We start from the raw sequence: 16,055 nt of genomic DNA on the forward strand, positions 1-16,055 counted from the left end.
AGAGGTGCGTTTGACAAAAGCCAGTAAGCGTGCAAGTAAGTGCCGGGCTGGCTTTGGGCCCTTACCTGTTGCGCGCTGTGCAGCAGATCCATTCTCTCTTGGAGGATGCAAGCGTCGCGCTCCCTCAACTCCCACATCAGGGCTCGCTTCCATTGGTCCACGGCGCTCCTAAGCTCTTGTCTCTGATCCGCCGTCAGCACGTCATTCACGCCAGCGTGGCTGGCTTTTTCGCCGTCCGTGGCGGGGCAGTCCCGCTGCGGTAGCGCCTCGTACAACATGGCCTCCAGCTCCATGATCCTCTGGGCCGCAATCCTCGTCCATCAGTAGTCCGGCGGGAGATTTGAGGGCGGCTTACCTTATGAGCCTGGTCCATGGAACGCTTCCTGAAGTCCAACTCTTCATCCAGGTAGCCCTTCTGGTTGCAGAACATATCCTAGCACAGCTCAAGGTCAGAATTGTTGGGGCACATTGCCCCGAGTTCCCCTTGGCTGATGTCGCGTGTCTGTCTACCTTCTCACTTTCAATGTCCAACATCTTCTGTTGAAGTGCTGACTTGGTCACTTTGATGTATTCTAACCACTGAGGAAAGGCTGCTGTCACATAAGCAGAATGCGAGAGCGTGCGTGGACGTGCGCGTTACCTTCTCGGCTAGGGTGGGAAGGGTCCTGGCGTGAATCACGACCACCTGCTCCTCGTTGGTGAGATTCTGCAAGAGCCCAAAGGCACAGCGTCAACAAGGTTCTTTCAGCGCAAAGCCTTCCAAAAGTCACATTTGAGCCGCCGAGTCTCGTGGAGTGCGAACATAAGGAGTTCGACATACACTTACGGCGTTATCGCCCAGGATGTCCAGCTTCTTCATCAGATCACTGATGACGATGTCCTGGGGAAAGGCGCAAGGAGCAATGTAAGGTGTTCTGGGACCTCAGGTTAAGGTTAGGGTTGCGAGGGACGCCTTACGTACGCTCACGCCGTCGGCCTCGCAGTAGATCTGCAAAGGGCTGAGGCCGTCTGGGAAACGGACTTGCAGAAACTTCAAGACGGGGGAGCGCCACTCCCTCTCCTGAAAGGCAGAGGCATGCATCCGTCCGTCCGTCCGTCCGTCCGTCCGTCCGTCACATCTCTGGCCTCAAAACGCTTGTGCGAGTCTTCCCACCTCCAGCTCCAGGATGCGGAACTCAAGCAGTTCGTTTTGGTCTCGGATATCCTGGATGTGCTCTTTCAGACGCGCTTCTTCCGCCTCCATCCGCCTGACCTGAAAAGACAGTCAGACCTCATCTGCGGGGCTTCCGGACGGGTGTGACGCCAAGCGACTCCGCCCAGCGCCTTTCTTTCCGTCACCTTTTCGGCCAACTGCTGATTGCTCTGACGCAGCAGCTGCTTCTCCTCCACCCACTTGACATTCTAGAAGAGACAAACGCGTGGACAGCTTTGGAATGTTGTGTCATTTTCATCCACAAATTCTTTGGTTGACTGGAAAATGACATTTGCTTTTCTCCACATTTTCCCAGCCACGTTCAGGGGGGGGGTGTTGGTCCAGTAATGCCAGACGAATGAGTGACTGAAGAATGTAGCTATTTTGTCTGAGAAAAAGGTGTGCTCATTGATAAGCTTACCTGTCCTTGTTGCTTCAGCGCTGACTCCAGATCTGCTACTCTGCTTTGATAGTGACCCATTTCTACTGTCATGTAACATGGGGGGAAGAGATGGTGCAAATGGTAAAATATGGATTGTTCACAGGAATAAATTGGCAGAGCTGAAATTCCAAATTTGTCCAAAAGATGGCGCCAGACCAAAACATGAGACCAAAAAAGGGGCCAAAATAAGCTAAGCAAGTTAAAATAGAAATAAAACAGGAACACGGTGTCGGATTGTGAGTCACGCATGGACGCACAAATGTGATTTTTACTTTTTGATTTCTTTGCTTGGCTAAAAATGTATTCTGTAACAGCTTAAAGCAATATTGTTAGTCAATTCGATCAAGGGACCCGTCACTATGAGAATAGTGGCGTGACATAAATTGTTTGGAGAAGCACAAATGTGATTTTTACTTCTTGATTTCTTTGCTTGGCTAAAAATTGATTCCCTCTTTCATGAACTGTGTTTTGCAATCGAATTGTTCTGGGATTGAATGATTTTATTAACACGGGTATCAGTGGGTGAAATTGTTCGGTTTCTGGAGTGATTAAGATTTGTAATTCTATTTCATGTTTCTTCAATAAATGTGTTGTGTATATTCATCTACTTTGTTGTGCGCTGATTTGTACTGAATGTACAATCGATGGTTCGGGGTTGATTTGACAATTTGATTAATGTGCGGGGGGTTATTATGGTATAACATAGGACCGTAATAAATAAAAGTAACATCAGACAATTTTAGAGAATTGAATAACTTTCGTAGTTATTTGAGACACGAGTGAATTTCAATCCGTTTGAAAGTTTGCTTCGTCTGAATAAATTAACGGAAGTGTTTGAATCGGATTATCGGTTTGGTGTAGAACTGAAAGTAATTTAATTATTTGAAGGGCGCAGGCCCGTTTCCCCTTTTGACGGGCCGCGTAAAAAGTAACTCCGAACATGTTAGAGAATTAAATAACTTTCGTAGATATTTAAGGGAAGAGTGATTATTGAAAGAGGTGCGTTTGACACTACCATCAGCTTTTCTCTGGTCTGAAAGGAGGAGGAGGGAGGTTCCTCCTCCTCCTTTCAGACCAGAGAACACCCGAGGCTGGGTGAGAACGGGGAGGCTGCGACCCGGCCGGGGGTTGCGGGAAGGGGCGCCACCTTGATCTCCTTCTCGGCGTCGTAGTCCCCTCCGCTGGTCTGGGCTAGCAGAGCGTAGGCTCGTTGCAGCGCTTGATATTCTTGCGTCAGCTGGCGGTAGCGAAGCTCCGCCTCCTCATGCACACACCAATGCAACACAGCACTAGTACCAGAATCAGTCAGACCGGCGACAAAGCACCCGCGACGCAAAGACGAGTCCGATTCCAGGCTGAAGAGGAATGTTTGGCGCCAATACGCTGGCAGAAATGGCGGGCTACCTCTTCGGGTTCCGTGTCGGGGGTTCTGTCGGTGTGAAAAGACAAGGACGATCCGTCCGAGTCCACCAACACGTCTTCGTCGTAGCCGTAAAATGTTTCGATGACCTGCGGGCGCGGAAGCAAACATCTCTGAACAAACTGAAGCGACACCTCACGATGAATCGACGAGAGGAACGATAGCGAGAAAAAGGCCATTTCATCTTGCGCAACACCAAGCAGCCGCAAACAAACAGACTCACCTTGCAGGACCTCACGCTTTGTTCCTCCTCAGAGATTCTCGACGTCGGTATCGTAGCAGCAAATCTCTCTCCTGTCGACACAAATAATCCGCCTTTGAGATTCTTTGGATGCAAAGGGAACGAACGGCTCCGGCGCAGAAACAAACGCGACTCACGATGACATTTCTGACATGAGCTCCTGTCTCCAGAGCCTGAAAAACCCGTCACCGGCGATGATTGGAGGGACGCTCGTCTTTTCCAAAAGTGACAACTACAGGGTGTGTCAGGGTTTTCCAGATTATCTTTATCGTATGATTATGTTGCTTTGACTTTGACTGCAACCTGTAATAAATAATATTATTTATCCCTTATTTATCCCTATCGCTTATCCCTTCCTACACAAAGTCGTAAAACATCCCTTGCTATGTTTTGACTAGAGGTCAAGGGCTTTCTCTATTCAATCCACTCTTACACCCACCCTGTTTCTCTTAATAAAAATGCTCGTGCGGGAGCCGAGAGTCAGACTTCATTCGTACAACGGATGGACTCTCCACCTGCAGGTGTCCAAAAGAACTTACTTGTCTCCCGTGTGGTTCTTGCAAAATAAGTTGGAGCGAGCGCAACTCTAACAGGGTGCATTTTGCCACTAGCTGCCTACGGACAATGACGTCGCGCTCGCGGCTCATGGTTGACGGGCTGAGCAGCCGGGCGAGTCCGTCGTTTTCAGCGCACAGCGAGTGGCAAAGGCGCTGACAAAACGGGAGCTTTGAGCTGCTGAAAACGGCAAAACAAGTCTAAAGCGTGTTCAAACGCGTGCGCACAATGCTCCTGCTTGAAAGGTCGGAGTTTAAGGGGCCAATTTTTTGGATGGCGGCCGCCGGCCAAGCTTTGGACGGAAAAGGTTTCCTGGCGACAGCGAGCGAGCGCGGCGCTGCCGTACGTGCACCGAGTCACCTGCCTGAAGACCTTGGACAAGTCGTCGATGATGTGCCGCTGCTCCACAACTTGAAGGAACTCCATTTCACCGTCCTGCTGGCCGCAACCGCGCTCCAGGTCATTGAGCGAACTAGGCCTTCTCTGTGGAACACAAATGCAGTGGACTCTGTTGGCACGCCGCCGTTGTCCGCGTCGACTTACCAAGCTTGCCATCTCCTCGTTCTCCTGGGTGACAAAGCGCACTTTGTTTTCAAGGCGACACAGCACCAGTGAGAGTTCTTCATTCTTCCTGCTCAGGCGTTTGTTTTTGTACAGGAGTGGCAGAAACTGGCTTTCTGTTTCTCTCAGTCGCTTAAGCTGCAAGCATGAAGTGCGGGATGCGAAAGACGCACAACACGCGGGCCAGAACGTATCCATTCCTTTTGCATCGGTTTGAACGGAATCGTGGCTTTGGCTCCCAATAAAAGACATCTACCAGGCAACCGACTCGCCGCGCCGCTCAACTAATAAGCAAGCGCAATGGGTGCCTCGCTGGATGGCGCGCACCAAACGTAGCGCAAACCTTCAAGCGTGCCGTCAATAAATTACCAGTTCATTGCGCTCTTCAGAAAGCAGGGCGTTTCGATCCTCCAGTTTCCTGATGACTGCGCTGAGCTCAGCGATTTTCAGATGAAACCTTCGCGTGTCCCGATCCTCCTGAGACTGAAAACGCCCCGCAACACACACACACAACCACTCGTTCAAAGTTCAAAACTGTTTTTGTGCTACCTTCCTCCAGCAACGAACTAAGTCATGCGTACTGCAAGTGTGTGATGAGGTGGCTTACGCTATGAAGAGGATTGCTAGTAGCGCCGTTGACCCCACTTCCAGGGTAGTTTAGGCCCGCCCTTTGGGAATCCCTCAGGGCAGCGATCTGCTGCTCGGCAGCCTGAGTCTGCAGCTGAAGGCGGTGGACGTGGCCGGCCCCAGGGATTTATCCAAAACACTAACCGCTCTGTCTTTCAGCTTGATCTCATCCATCTGGATGTACAAACGGGGAGCGCTCAGGCAGGCGGGCAAACTCATTTGCCAGAATTGTGACAAAAACAAAGAGAGCAACCGGCCAATTTTTATCTTGAATCGACTAGAACACCATTGCTGTGACAAAAGCGAAGCGAGCAACCGGACGTTTTCTTCTTGTGAAATAGAATAGAATAGAATAGAATGCTTTAGGTGTCATTGCACTGCAGGTATACAACGAAATTGGGAACATAGCCACGCACCGCGCATCTGATCAGTCCTACCAGTCGGCGGATCTCCCTCTCGCAGTCTCTCTTGGTTCGGCTCAGCTCCTCCCGATGCTGGTGATGAGCCGATCGGAGCTCGGCCGCTCGGGACTGCCAGGCCTGCTGGGCCGCTGCCAGGGCTTCTTCCGCGCTCCTGGTGGAGGCGACACCGCTCGGTCTCCCGACACCGCCGCGTCTCCTCCACTTCCGCCAGCAAAGCGCCCCCGCTCCTCACCTGAGCAGACATTGCGCCACATCGGGCCGTTGAGACCGCAACGGAGCGCCGCGACGCTTACTGAGGACAAGCTACACAATACGGTAGCGGCCGCATCGGAGCCCGACGTGGCGTGCGGATAGTCAGACACGGATTGAGCGGATCACCTTGTCCATGGAGCCGTCCCTCAGGCTGAGGACCAAGGCATTCAGTCGCTGGATCTCTCCATCTTTGATTTTGATCACTCTCATCAGCTCCATTTCATGCTGCCGCAGTAATGTCTCCCTGGTAACGGCTAACTCTTTCTGCTTCTCCTCATGGAGTTTGCTTTTGAGTTCCGTCATGGCGGCGGTGGCACGGTGGTGCTCCGCCCGCAGGTCCTGACTTCTCTCTCTCTCCAGACAGCTGACCTGACATGACTTAGACAAACTTTATTGTCATCTTGTCTGCACATGGTGCATACAAAACGAAATTTCGTTGCACACGGCTTACAACAAAGTAGTGATATTGCAGTTGAATAGAAGTAACATATCCTATGAAAATATATATATACATATACTGTATATATATATATATTACAAATAAGTATAAAGTGCAGCAGTGCTAATTATGCAATAGTGCAAGTAGGCAAAACAGTATTCAAGAGTGTGCAGAGGAATGCTAAACCATGTATTAAACTTCTATTTAAAGGGTTTACACAAGTTCAGTAAAGTTGGTAGTGCGAGATAGTGCAAGATAGAGGTCCGTAGTGTCATAAAGTACAGTTCTGTGAATGTGTGATGCAGAGTTCAGTTTAGAGCTCAACAGTTCTAATGTTCAACAGTCTGATGACAGCAGGGAAAAAGCTGTTGCAGAACCTGGTGGACCTGCAGCGGATTGTGCGAAACCTCTTCCCAGAGGGCAGCAGGGAGAACAGTCCATGGTGGGGGTGTGATGGGTCATTGTTGATGTTACGGGCACGGGACATGCAGCGCTGAGATGAAATGTCCTGAATGGAGGGAAGAGGAGCCCCTATGATCCTCTCTGCTGTCCTCACCACTCTCCTCATGTTCTTCCAATCGGAGGCGGTGCAGCCTCCACACCACACAGAGAGTCAGCTTGTCAGAATGCTCTCTATGGTGCTCCTGTAGAACGTCCTCATGATGGGTGGGGGCAGGTGGGCTCTCCTCATCCTCCGCAGGAAGTACAAGCGCTTCTGTGCCCTCTTGATCAGTGCCGTAGTGTTCATAGTCCAGGTGAGGTCTTCTGTGATGTGGACCCCCAGGAATTTGGTGCTGCTGACCACCTCCACAGCTGAGCTGTTGATGATCAGTGGAGCGTGGTGAGGCTGGTTTTTCCTGAAGTCGACGATGATCTCCTTCATCTTCTCCACATTCAGGATCAGGCTGTTGTCTCTGCACCAGCCCACCAGCTGCTCCACCTCCTCTCTGTAGTCCAGGTCGTTGTTGTCTCTGATGAGCCCCACCGCCGTTGTGTCGTCTGCGAACTTCACGATGTGATTGGTGGTGAACCTGGGGACGCAGTCGTGTGTCATCAGGGTGAACAGCAGGGGGCTCAGGACGCAGCCCTGAGGGGAGCCTGTGCTGAGGGTGATGACATCAGAGGTGTTCTGTCCGACCCGGACTGACTGAGGTCTGTTGGTGAGGAAGTCTAGCAGCCAGTTGCGAAGGGGGGTGTTGAAGCCCAGGTGTTCCAATTTTCCTACTAGATGCTGTGGGATGATGGTGTTAAACGCTGAGCTGAAGTCCAGGAACAGCATCCGAACATGGGTGTTCTTCTCCTCCAGGTGAGCCAGGCTCAGGTGAAGAACGGAGGAGATGGCGTCCTGAGTGGAGCGGTTTTGCCGGTCGGCAAACTGGAACGGGTCAAATAATGGGGGGAGTCTGGAAACGATGTGATCTTTAAGCAGCCGTTCGAAGCACTTCATCATGACCGGAGTCAGTGCAACAGGCCGGTAATCATTAAATGAGGTGATTTGAGGTTTCTTCGGCACCGGAATGATGGAGGCAGTCTTAAAGCACGCTGGCACTGTGGCTTGGCCCAGCGAGGTGTTAAAAATGTCTGTGATGACCCCAGCCAGCTGACTTGCACATTCCCTGAACACACGCCCAGGAATGTTGTCGGGGCCAGGGGCCTTACGGGAGTTGACTCTCCTCAGGGTCTTCAACACATCGGCGGAGTCAAGGCAGAGTACCTCCTCTTCCTGATGGGGGACAGTTTTAACTGCTGGAGTGCCGTTTAGTGCCTCGAACCTCCCAAAGAAGTTATTTAGACCATTTAGAAAGTCAGCATCAACTTCACCCACCGGGGGGGGAGGGTGAGTTGTAGTCTGTAATCGCCCGTATGCCTTGCCACATACTCCTGGTGTTGTTGGCGTCGTGGAAACGATCCTGAATTTTTCGACTGTGGTCTCGCTTCGCTACCCTGATGGCACGGTTCAAGTTGGCTCTCGCTGTCCTCAGTGTCTCCTTGTCGCCAGACTTGAAGGCAGAGTTCCGCGCTCGTAGCGTTTGACGTACCTCCTCAGTCATCCAGGGTCGTTGGTTGCCCCGGGTGATGATATTCTTAGTGGTGCTGACGTCCTCGGTGCATTTGTTGACGTAGGCTGACACAGTCATGGCACACGCATGTCAAATCTACATCGGGGAAACTGGGAGGGAGGGAGGGAGGGAGGGAGGGAGGGAGGGAGGGAGGGCGGGAGGGCGGGAGGGAGGCAAGCAGGGAGGCAGGCAGGCAGGGAGGCAGGCAGGGAGGCAGGCAGGGAAGCAGGCAGGGAGGAAGGCAGTGTCTGTCTGTTGAGGTTTTCACCTTGTTCTTCTCCTGCTGAAGTTCTAACTGGACGTCCATCAGTTTGGCTCTCAGCTCGTCATTGGCGGCCTGAAAGGCGTCCGTTCGCTCCGCCTTGACCCGCCCTGCCGGAGCTCGTTTGGACATCTCTTACTCGAGTCTCGCCCGGTCGTCAGTCAGAGATCACAACATTTGTACCTGGAGAGCACAAACGCAGCGCTGTTTTCCACTGGCTTCGGACTCAACTTCAATCGGTACCGTAACGTACAACATCATAAACATAGATCTAGCTTGACTTATTCATTGAATAAATGCATTTGGTTCTTCAAAACTGCATCACGCAACATAGCGTGACCGAGACGGCAGTTATCCACCTGCGTGAAGTTATTTGGTGAAATGAATGAGATGTTTAAGACACCATCGTTCTGTCTCTATGTAGATGAAGGGAAATAATCGATTGCTGAAGGTCCAAAGGTGTTGTGATAAACAAATAAACATATTAGTGACATATTTGTGATAAACATATTAGGCAGGATAATCACATATGTTAACTTGACTGCCCACACTGTATTTATTTATGGTTATTTGTTAAATCGAGTACTGTTAGACATGAAACAGGAAGTGTTTAACATAAATGGACGACGAAAGGGGTACTCACCATTGTAGCTCCTGCTGGTCAATGATACGAGCCTCTTCTTGCAGTGGAAAACATACAGCCAACAAACACCGTGGAACCTAAAGGAAGGAAATTAAACATTAACATTTAGCCTCAACCAACATTCACAGATACAACGCAACGCAAACTACACAAACATAAATCTTTTAAAACACAATGAGTTGTACTTACCGTGTACGCTCTAGACGGTCCACTTGCAAGCAGAAAATAAAGATATTTCTGTTGATAATCGTCGTGTTTGTATCCGTTGTCTCGCTCAAGGCCATTGCGCCCACAGATTTGAATTTTGGCCAGAGTTCAGCCTATTGACGTCATTTCCGCGGTGTAATACCCGCATATCTGAAACGGCAAAGTTAAGAGTAGAGTTAAATAAAGTTTTTAATCAACGCAATAATTTACAAACGTTGACCAGTCGAAATAATCGTCGAAATTTGGCGTCTGTGGCTGGAAGCAGACGCCGAGTTCGACGTTCCTCCCAAATGCCACACTGCCTCGCTTTTCAGGCCAACAAAAAAACATATTTTTCAAAACAATGAGTTGTAATTACCTTGTACGCTCTAGACGGTCAAGTTGCAAGCTGAAAACAAAAATATTTGTCTTGTTAGTCGTCGTGTTACTAACCGCTGTGTCTTGTTTGCCAGCATTGCCGCTTTCCTACTTCCTGTTGCAAGCCACGCCCACGGATTATAATTTTGCCATGAGTTCCGCCTATTGACGTCATGTCCGCGTCGCATGACTGCGACGTAATATTATCTAAAACTGTTTGTGCGGCATGGTGTTGTTCTGTGCGGTATTGCGTTATTCTGTGCGGCGTCGTGTTGTTCTGTGCGGCGTCGTGTTGTTCAGTGCGGCATGTTGTTGTTCAGTGCGGCATGTTGTTGTTCAGTGCGGCATGTTGTTGTTCAGTGCGGCATGGTGTTGTTCAGTGCGGCATGGTGTTGTTAAGTGCGGCATGGTGTTGTTCAGTGCGGCATGGTGTTGTTCAGTGCGGCATGGTGTTGTTCAGTGCGGGATGGTGTTGTTCAGTGCGGCATGGTGTTGTTCAGTGCGGCATGTTGTTGTTCAGTGCGGCATGGTGTTGTTCAGTGCGGCATGGTGTTGTTCAGTGCGGCGTAATGTTGTTCAGTGGGGCATGGTGTTGTTCAGTGCGGCATGGTGTTGTTCAGTGCGACATGATGTTGTTCAGTGCGGCATAATGTTGTTCAGTGCGGCATAATGTTGTTCAGTGCGGGATGGTGTTGTTCAGTGCGGCATGGTGTTGTTCAGTGCGGCATGGTGTTGTTCAGTGCGGCATGGTGTTGTTCAGTGCGGCATGGTGTTGTTCAGTGCGGCATGGTGTTGTTCAGTGCGGCATGGTGTTGTTCAGTGCGGCATGGTGTTGTTCAGTGCGGCATGGTGTTGTTCAGTGCGGCATGGTGTTGTTCAGTGCGGCATGGTGTTCAGTGCGGCATAATGTTGTTCAGTGCGGCATAATGTTGTTCAGTGCGGCATGGTGTTGTTCAGTGCGGCATGGTGTTGTTCAGTGCGGCATAATGTTGTTCAGTGCGGCATAATGTTGTTCAGTGCGGTATATTGTTGTTCAGTGGGGCATAATGTTGTTCAGTGCGGCATGGTGTTGTTCAGTGCGGGATGGTGTTGTTCAGTGCGGGATGGTGTTGTTCAGTGCGGCATGGTGTTGTTCAGTGCGGCATGGTGTTGTTCAGTGCGGCATGGTGTTGTTCAGTGCGGCATGGTGTTGTTCAGTGCGGCATGGTGTTGTTCAGTGCGGCATGGTGTAGTTCAGTGCGGCATGGTGTTGTTCAGTGCGGCATGGTGTAGTTCAGTGCGGCATGGTGTTGTTCAGTGCGGGATGGTGTTGTTCAGTGCGGCATGGTGTTGTTCAGTGCGGCATGGTGTTGTTCAGTGCGACATGATGTTGTTCAGTGCGGCATAATGTTGTTCAGTGCGGCATAATGTTGTTCAGTGCGGCATAATGTTGTTCAGTGCGGCATGGTGTTGTTTAGTGCGGGATGGTGTTGTTCAGTGCGGCATGGTGTTGTTCAGTGCGGCATGGTGTTGTTCAGTGCGGCATGGTGTTGTTCAGTGCGGCATGGTGTTGTTCAGTGCGGCATGGTGTTGTTCAGTGCGGCATGGTGTTGTTCAGTGCGGCATGGTGTTGTTCAGTGCGGGATGGTGTTGTTCAGTGCGGCATGGTGTTGTTCAGTGCGGCATGGTGTTGTTCAGTGCGGCATGGTGTTGTTCAGTGCGGCATGGTGTTGTTCAGTGCGGCATGGTGTTGTTCAGTGCGGCATGGTGTTGTTCAGTGCGGCGTCGTGTTGTTCAGTGCGGCGTCGTGTTGTTCAGTGCAGCATGGTGTTGTTCAGTGCGGCATGGTGTTGTTCAGTGCGGCATGGTGTTGTTCAGTGCGGCATGGTGTTGTTCAGTGCGGCATGGTGTTGTTCAGTGCGGCATGGTGTTGTTCAGTGCGGCATGGTGTTGTTCAGTGCGGCATAATGTTGTTCAGTGCGGCATAATGTTGTTCAGTGCGGCATAATGTTGTTCAGTGCGGCATAATGTTGTTCAGTGCGGCATAATGTTGTTCAGTGCGGCATAATGTTGTTCAGTGCGGGATGGTGTTGTTCAGTGCGGCATGGTGTTGTTCAGTGCGGCATGGTGTTGTTCAGTGCGGCATGGTGTTGTTCAGTGCGGCATGGTGTTGTTCAGTGCGGCATGGTGTTGTTCAGTGCGGCATGGTGTTGTTCAGTGCGGCATGGTGTTGTTCAGTGCGGCATGGTGTTGTTCAGTGCGGGATGGTGTTGTTCAGTGCGGGATGGTGTTGTTCAGTGCGGCATGGTGTTCAGTGCGGCATAATGTTGTTCAGTGCGGCATAATGTTGTTCAGTGCGGCATGGTGTTGTTCAGTGCGGCATAATGTTGTTCAGTGCGGCATAATGTTGTTCAGTGCGGTATAATGTTGTTCAGTGCTGCATGGTGTTGTTCAGTGCTGCATGGTGTTGTTCAGTGCGGCATGGTGTTGTTCAGTGCGGCATGGTGTTGTTCAGTGCGGCATGGTGTTGTTCAGTGCGGCATGGTGTTGTTCAGTGCGGCATGGTGTTGTTCAGTGCGGCATGGTGTTGTTCAGTGCGGCATGGTGTTGTTCAGTGCGGCATGGTGTTGTTCAGTGCGGCATGGTGTTGTTCAGTGCGGCATGGTGTTGTTCAGTGCGGCATGGTGTAGTTCAGTGCGGCATGGTGTTGTTCAGTGCGGGATGGTGTTGTTCAGTGCGGCATGGTGTTGTTCAGTGCGGCATGGTGTTGTTCAGTGCGACATGGTGTTGTTCAGTGCGGCATAGTGTTGTTCAGTGCGGCATAATGTTGTTCAGTGCGGCATAATGTTGTTCAGTGCGGCATGGTGTTGTTCAGTGTGGGATGGTGTTGTTCAGTGCGGCATGGTGTTGTTCAGTGCGGCATGGTGTTGTTCAGTGCGGCATGGTGTTGTTCAGTGCGGCATGGTGTTGTTCAGTGCGGCATGGTGTTGTTCAGTGCGGCATGGTGTTGTTCAGTGCGGCATGGTGTTGTTCAGTGCGGCATGGTGTTGTTCAGTGCGGCATGGTGTTGTTCAGTGCGGCATGGTGTTTTTCAGTGCGGCATAATGTTGTTCAGTGCGGCATAATGTTGTTCAGTGCGGCATAATGTTGTTCAGTGCGGCATGGTGTTGTTCAGTGCGGCATGGTGTTGTTCAGTGCGGCATGGTGTTGTTCAGTGCGGCATGGTGTTGTTCAGTGCGGCATGGTGTTGTTCAGTGCGGGATGGTGTTGTTCAGTGCGGGATGGTGTTGTTCAGTGCGGGATGGTGTTGTTCAGTGCGGCATGGTGTTCAGTGCGGCATAATGTTGTTCAGTGCGGCATGGTGTTGTTCAGTGCGGCATGGTGTTGTTCAGTGCGGCATAATGTTGTTCAGTGCGGCATAATGTTGTTCAGTGCGGCACCTAGCACCTAGAAGGTAAATAAATAGGAAGGAAGGACTCACCGGTGACGTCGTCGCCCACGTCCAAGCGTTGTACTTTGTATTTTCATCCTTCTGACAGTGGAAAACATATAGCCAACAAACACCGTGGAACCTAAACGAATGAAAGAAAACTATCATTTGGCCACAACCAACATTCACAGATACAACACAATGTGAGGTGCGGTGTTGAGGTTAAAGGTTGAGTGAAGGGCCCTCGTTTTAAACTACTTTTTTTGAAAAGGAGTGGGAACAAGTAAGACGTATTTAATTTATTTATTGGGAAGTAGTAAGACTTATTAAATTTATTTAATCTACTTTTCTTCCCAGGCAAAATTTGACGTGCTGCAATTCCAAATTTCCAAAGTGAATGAAGGAATGAAATCCTTTAAATTATGATTTTGTATAAATACTAGGCATAAACACAAAATCTACGGCACAAAATGGGCAGACTTTACTTGTTTGAAAAGGACTGGTTACAAGACAGACTTTTTTAATTTATTTAATGGGAAGAAGACTTATTTAGTTTAATTGATCTATTTTTGTTCCCTGGCAAAATTCGATTTGCTGCAATTCCAAATTTCCAAAGTGAATGAAGGAATGAAGTCGTTTAAATTATGATTTTGTATAAATACTAGGCATAGACACAAAATCTACGGCACAAAACGGGCAGACTTTACTTGTTTGAAGAGGACTGGTTGCAAGACAGACTTTTCTGATTTATTTAATGGGAAGAAGACTTATTTAGTTTATTTAATCTCTTTTTGTTGCCTGGCAAAATTGGATTTGCTGAAATTGTATTTTGCCAAATCTTGACTTGAGACCTGATAGGAAGTATTAAACGCTCAGTTAAATCGATACAAGTTGGTAATAAGAGCGAGTAATGTTGGTTGAAGCGATGAATGAAGGTTAAAAGCAATTTAAATTATGACTTTGTATAAATACTAGATATTAACAGACCATCTACTGCGCAAAATGGGCAGAGTTTACTTGTTTGAGAAGGAGTGGCTTATTTAAGTCTAAGATTTATTTAATCTGTTTGTTCCCAGGCAAAATTGGATGTGATGCAATTCCAAATTTCACCACATGATGGTGCCAAATTTTGACTTCATAGGACATATTCAACACTTAACTATTATGTTCAAGGTAATCAGATTTGTTTATTATTCTAATGGCCTTTTCAAAACTATTCTGGATTACTACTTTGGATCTATTCTACATTACTTGGCAACAACATACTCTGTAACAGATTAGGCAGTATAATCACATATGTTAACTTGAGAGTGCCCACACTCAATCTACTTATCGTGATGTGTTAAATCAATTACTGTTAGACATTATTATTCTGATAATCTACCAAATCTTTGAATTGAAGAATTTGTGATTTAATTAATAGCTTGTTGTTATGTTCAGGGTAATCAGACTTGTATATAATTCTAATGGCCTTCTTTTGAAAACTATTCTGAATTACAACTTTGGATCTTATATTACTTTGCAACAATATACTCGGTGACAGATTAGGCAGTATAATCACATATGTTAACTTCAGTGCCCACACTGTATTTATTTATGGTTATTTGTTAAATCAAGTACTGTTAGACATGAAATAGGAAGTGTTTAACATAAATGTTATGGCTACTCACCGTTGTAGCTCGCTCCTGGTCAATGATACGAGCCTCTTCTTGCAGTGGAAAACTTGCAGCCAACAAACACCGTGGAACCTAAAGGAATGAAATTAAACATTAACATTTCGCCTGGACCAATATTCACACGTACAACGCAACGCGGCTACACTTCTGCTAGCGCCTCAGCTACACGTTGCTATTACAAACGTAAATCTCTTTAAACACAATGAGTGTTACTTACCGTGTACGCTGTAGACGGTCCAGTTGCAAGCAGAAAATAAAGATATTTCTGTTGATATTCGTCGTTGCTCAGTGGCTCACGGCCATCGCGCCAACAGATTTGAATTTTGGTGGAAGGTCAGCCAATTACGTCATATCCGCGGCACATGACTGCGACGTAATACCCGCTTATCTGAAACGGCAGTTAAAAGTAGAGTTACATCAAGTTTTCTTTTTTAATCAACGCAATCATTTACAACCGTTGACCAGAAAGAATCGTCGAAATTCGACGTTCCCCCCAAACGCCACACTCACTCGCTTTTCAGGGCAACAAAAGTACTTCTTTTTAAAAACGATGAGTTGTACTTACCGTGTACGCTCTGGACGGTCCAGTTGCAAGCAGAAAATAAAAATATTTCTCTCGTTAGTCGTATGTTACCATCCGCTGTGTCTTTGTCAACATCGCCATTTTCCTACTTCCTGTTGCGAGCCACGCCCACGGATTTAAATTCTGGCGGAAGAGCCCGCCCATTGGCGTCGTTTTCGCGTATAGCAAATCCGATTGGTTGGGAAGGGGGCGCGGTTATGCAGCCGAGGGGTCCTGTGATCGGTGGGATGTAAAGTAGGCGTCGACGTCACGTCCGCGTCACGTGACCACGACGTGGCAGACGTCATATAGCAACCGCTGTTTTGTTTAGTAGACTTACAGTTGTTATGCATTGACATAATGGCGCACACTCTGAATAGATTTAAATAAATTAAATAATTCTTCTGCCCACTCCCTTTTAAACAAGTTAACTCTCCCCGCGGATTTGAATTCCGGCGGAAGTTCTTACAGTTGTTATGCGTTGACATAATGGCGCACTGGTTAGCATGTCCACCTCTTAAGCATGATGTTGCGGGTTCGACGCCTGATCAATGTTAGCATGGAGTGAGCTGAAGTGCATGGCGCTGAAGATTTGAATCTTTGAAATGCGCTGAGGTCTGACGTATCAGGCAGAATGGTTTGCCATCACGTTCAACAAAAAATAGAAACTTTCCCACTCTGATAAAAACGTCCTGTGTTCATCTACATATTTTCGTTTTGCTGTGCAT

At 48.7% G+C, this 16,055-nt stretch overlaps 1 long non-coding RNA gene across 1 annotated transcript; it reads right to left on the reverse strand.

The window, feature by feature from the left end:
- Positions 1-13,140: 13,140 nt before the first annotated feature.
- On the reverse strand, positions 13,141-15,073 carry LOC125983444 (uncharacterized). Its single transcript, XR_007486703.2, has 3 exons — positions 14,983-15,073; positions 14,760-14,837; positions 13,141-13,231 (listed from the first exon to the last, which is right to left on the reverse strand). It is a non-coding gene; the product is annotated as an uncharacterized lncRNA (long non-coding RNA).
- Between the last annotated feature and the right edge of the window lie 982 nt (positions 15,074-16,055).

The sequence above is a fragment of the Syngnathus scovelli genome, chromosome 16, assembly GCF_024217435.2.
Source record: "Syngnathus scovelli strain Florida chromosome 16, RoL_Ssco_1.2, whole genome shotgun sequence".
Classification (NCBI taxonomy): Eukaryota; Metazoa; Chordata; class Actinopteri; order Syngnathiformes; family Syngnathidae; genus Syngnathus; species Syngnathus scovelli.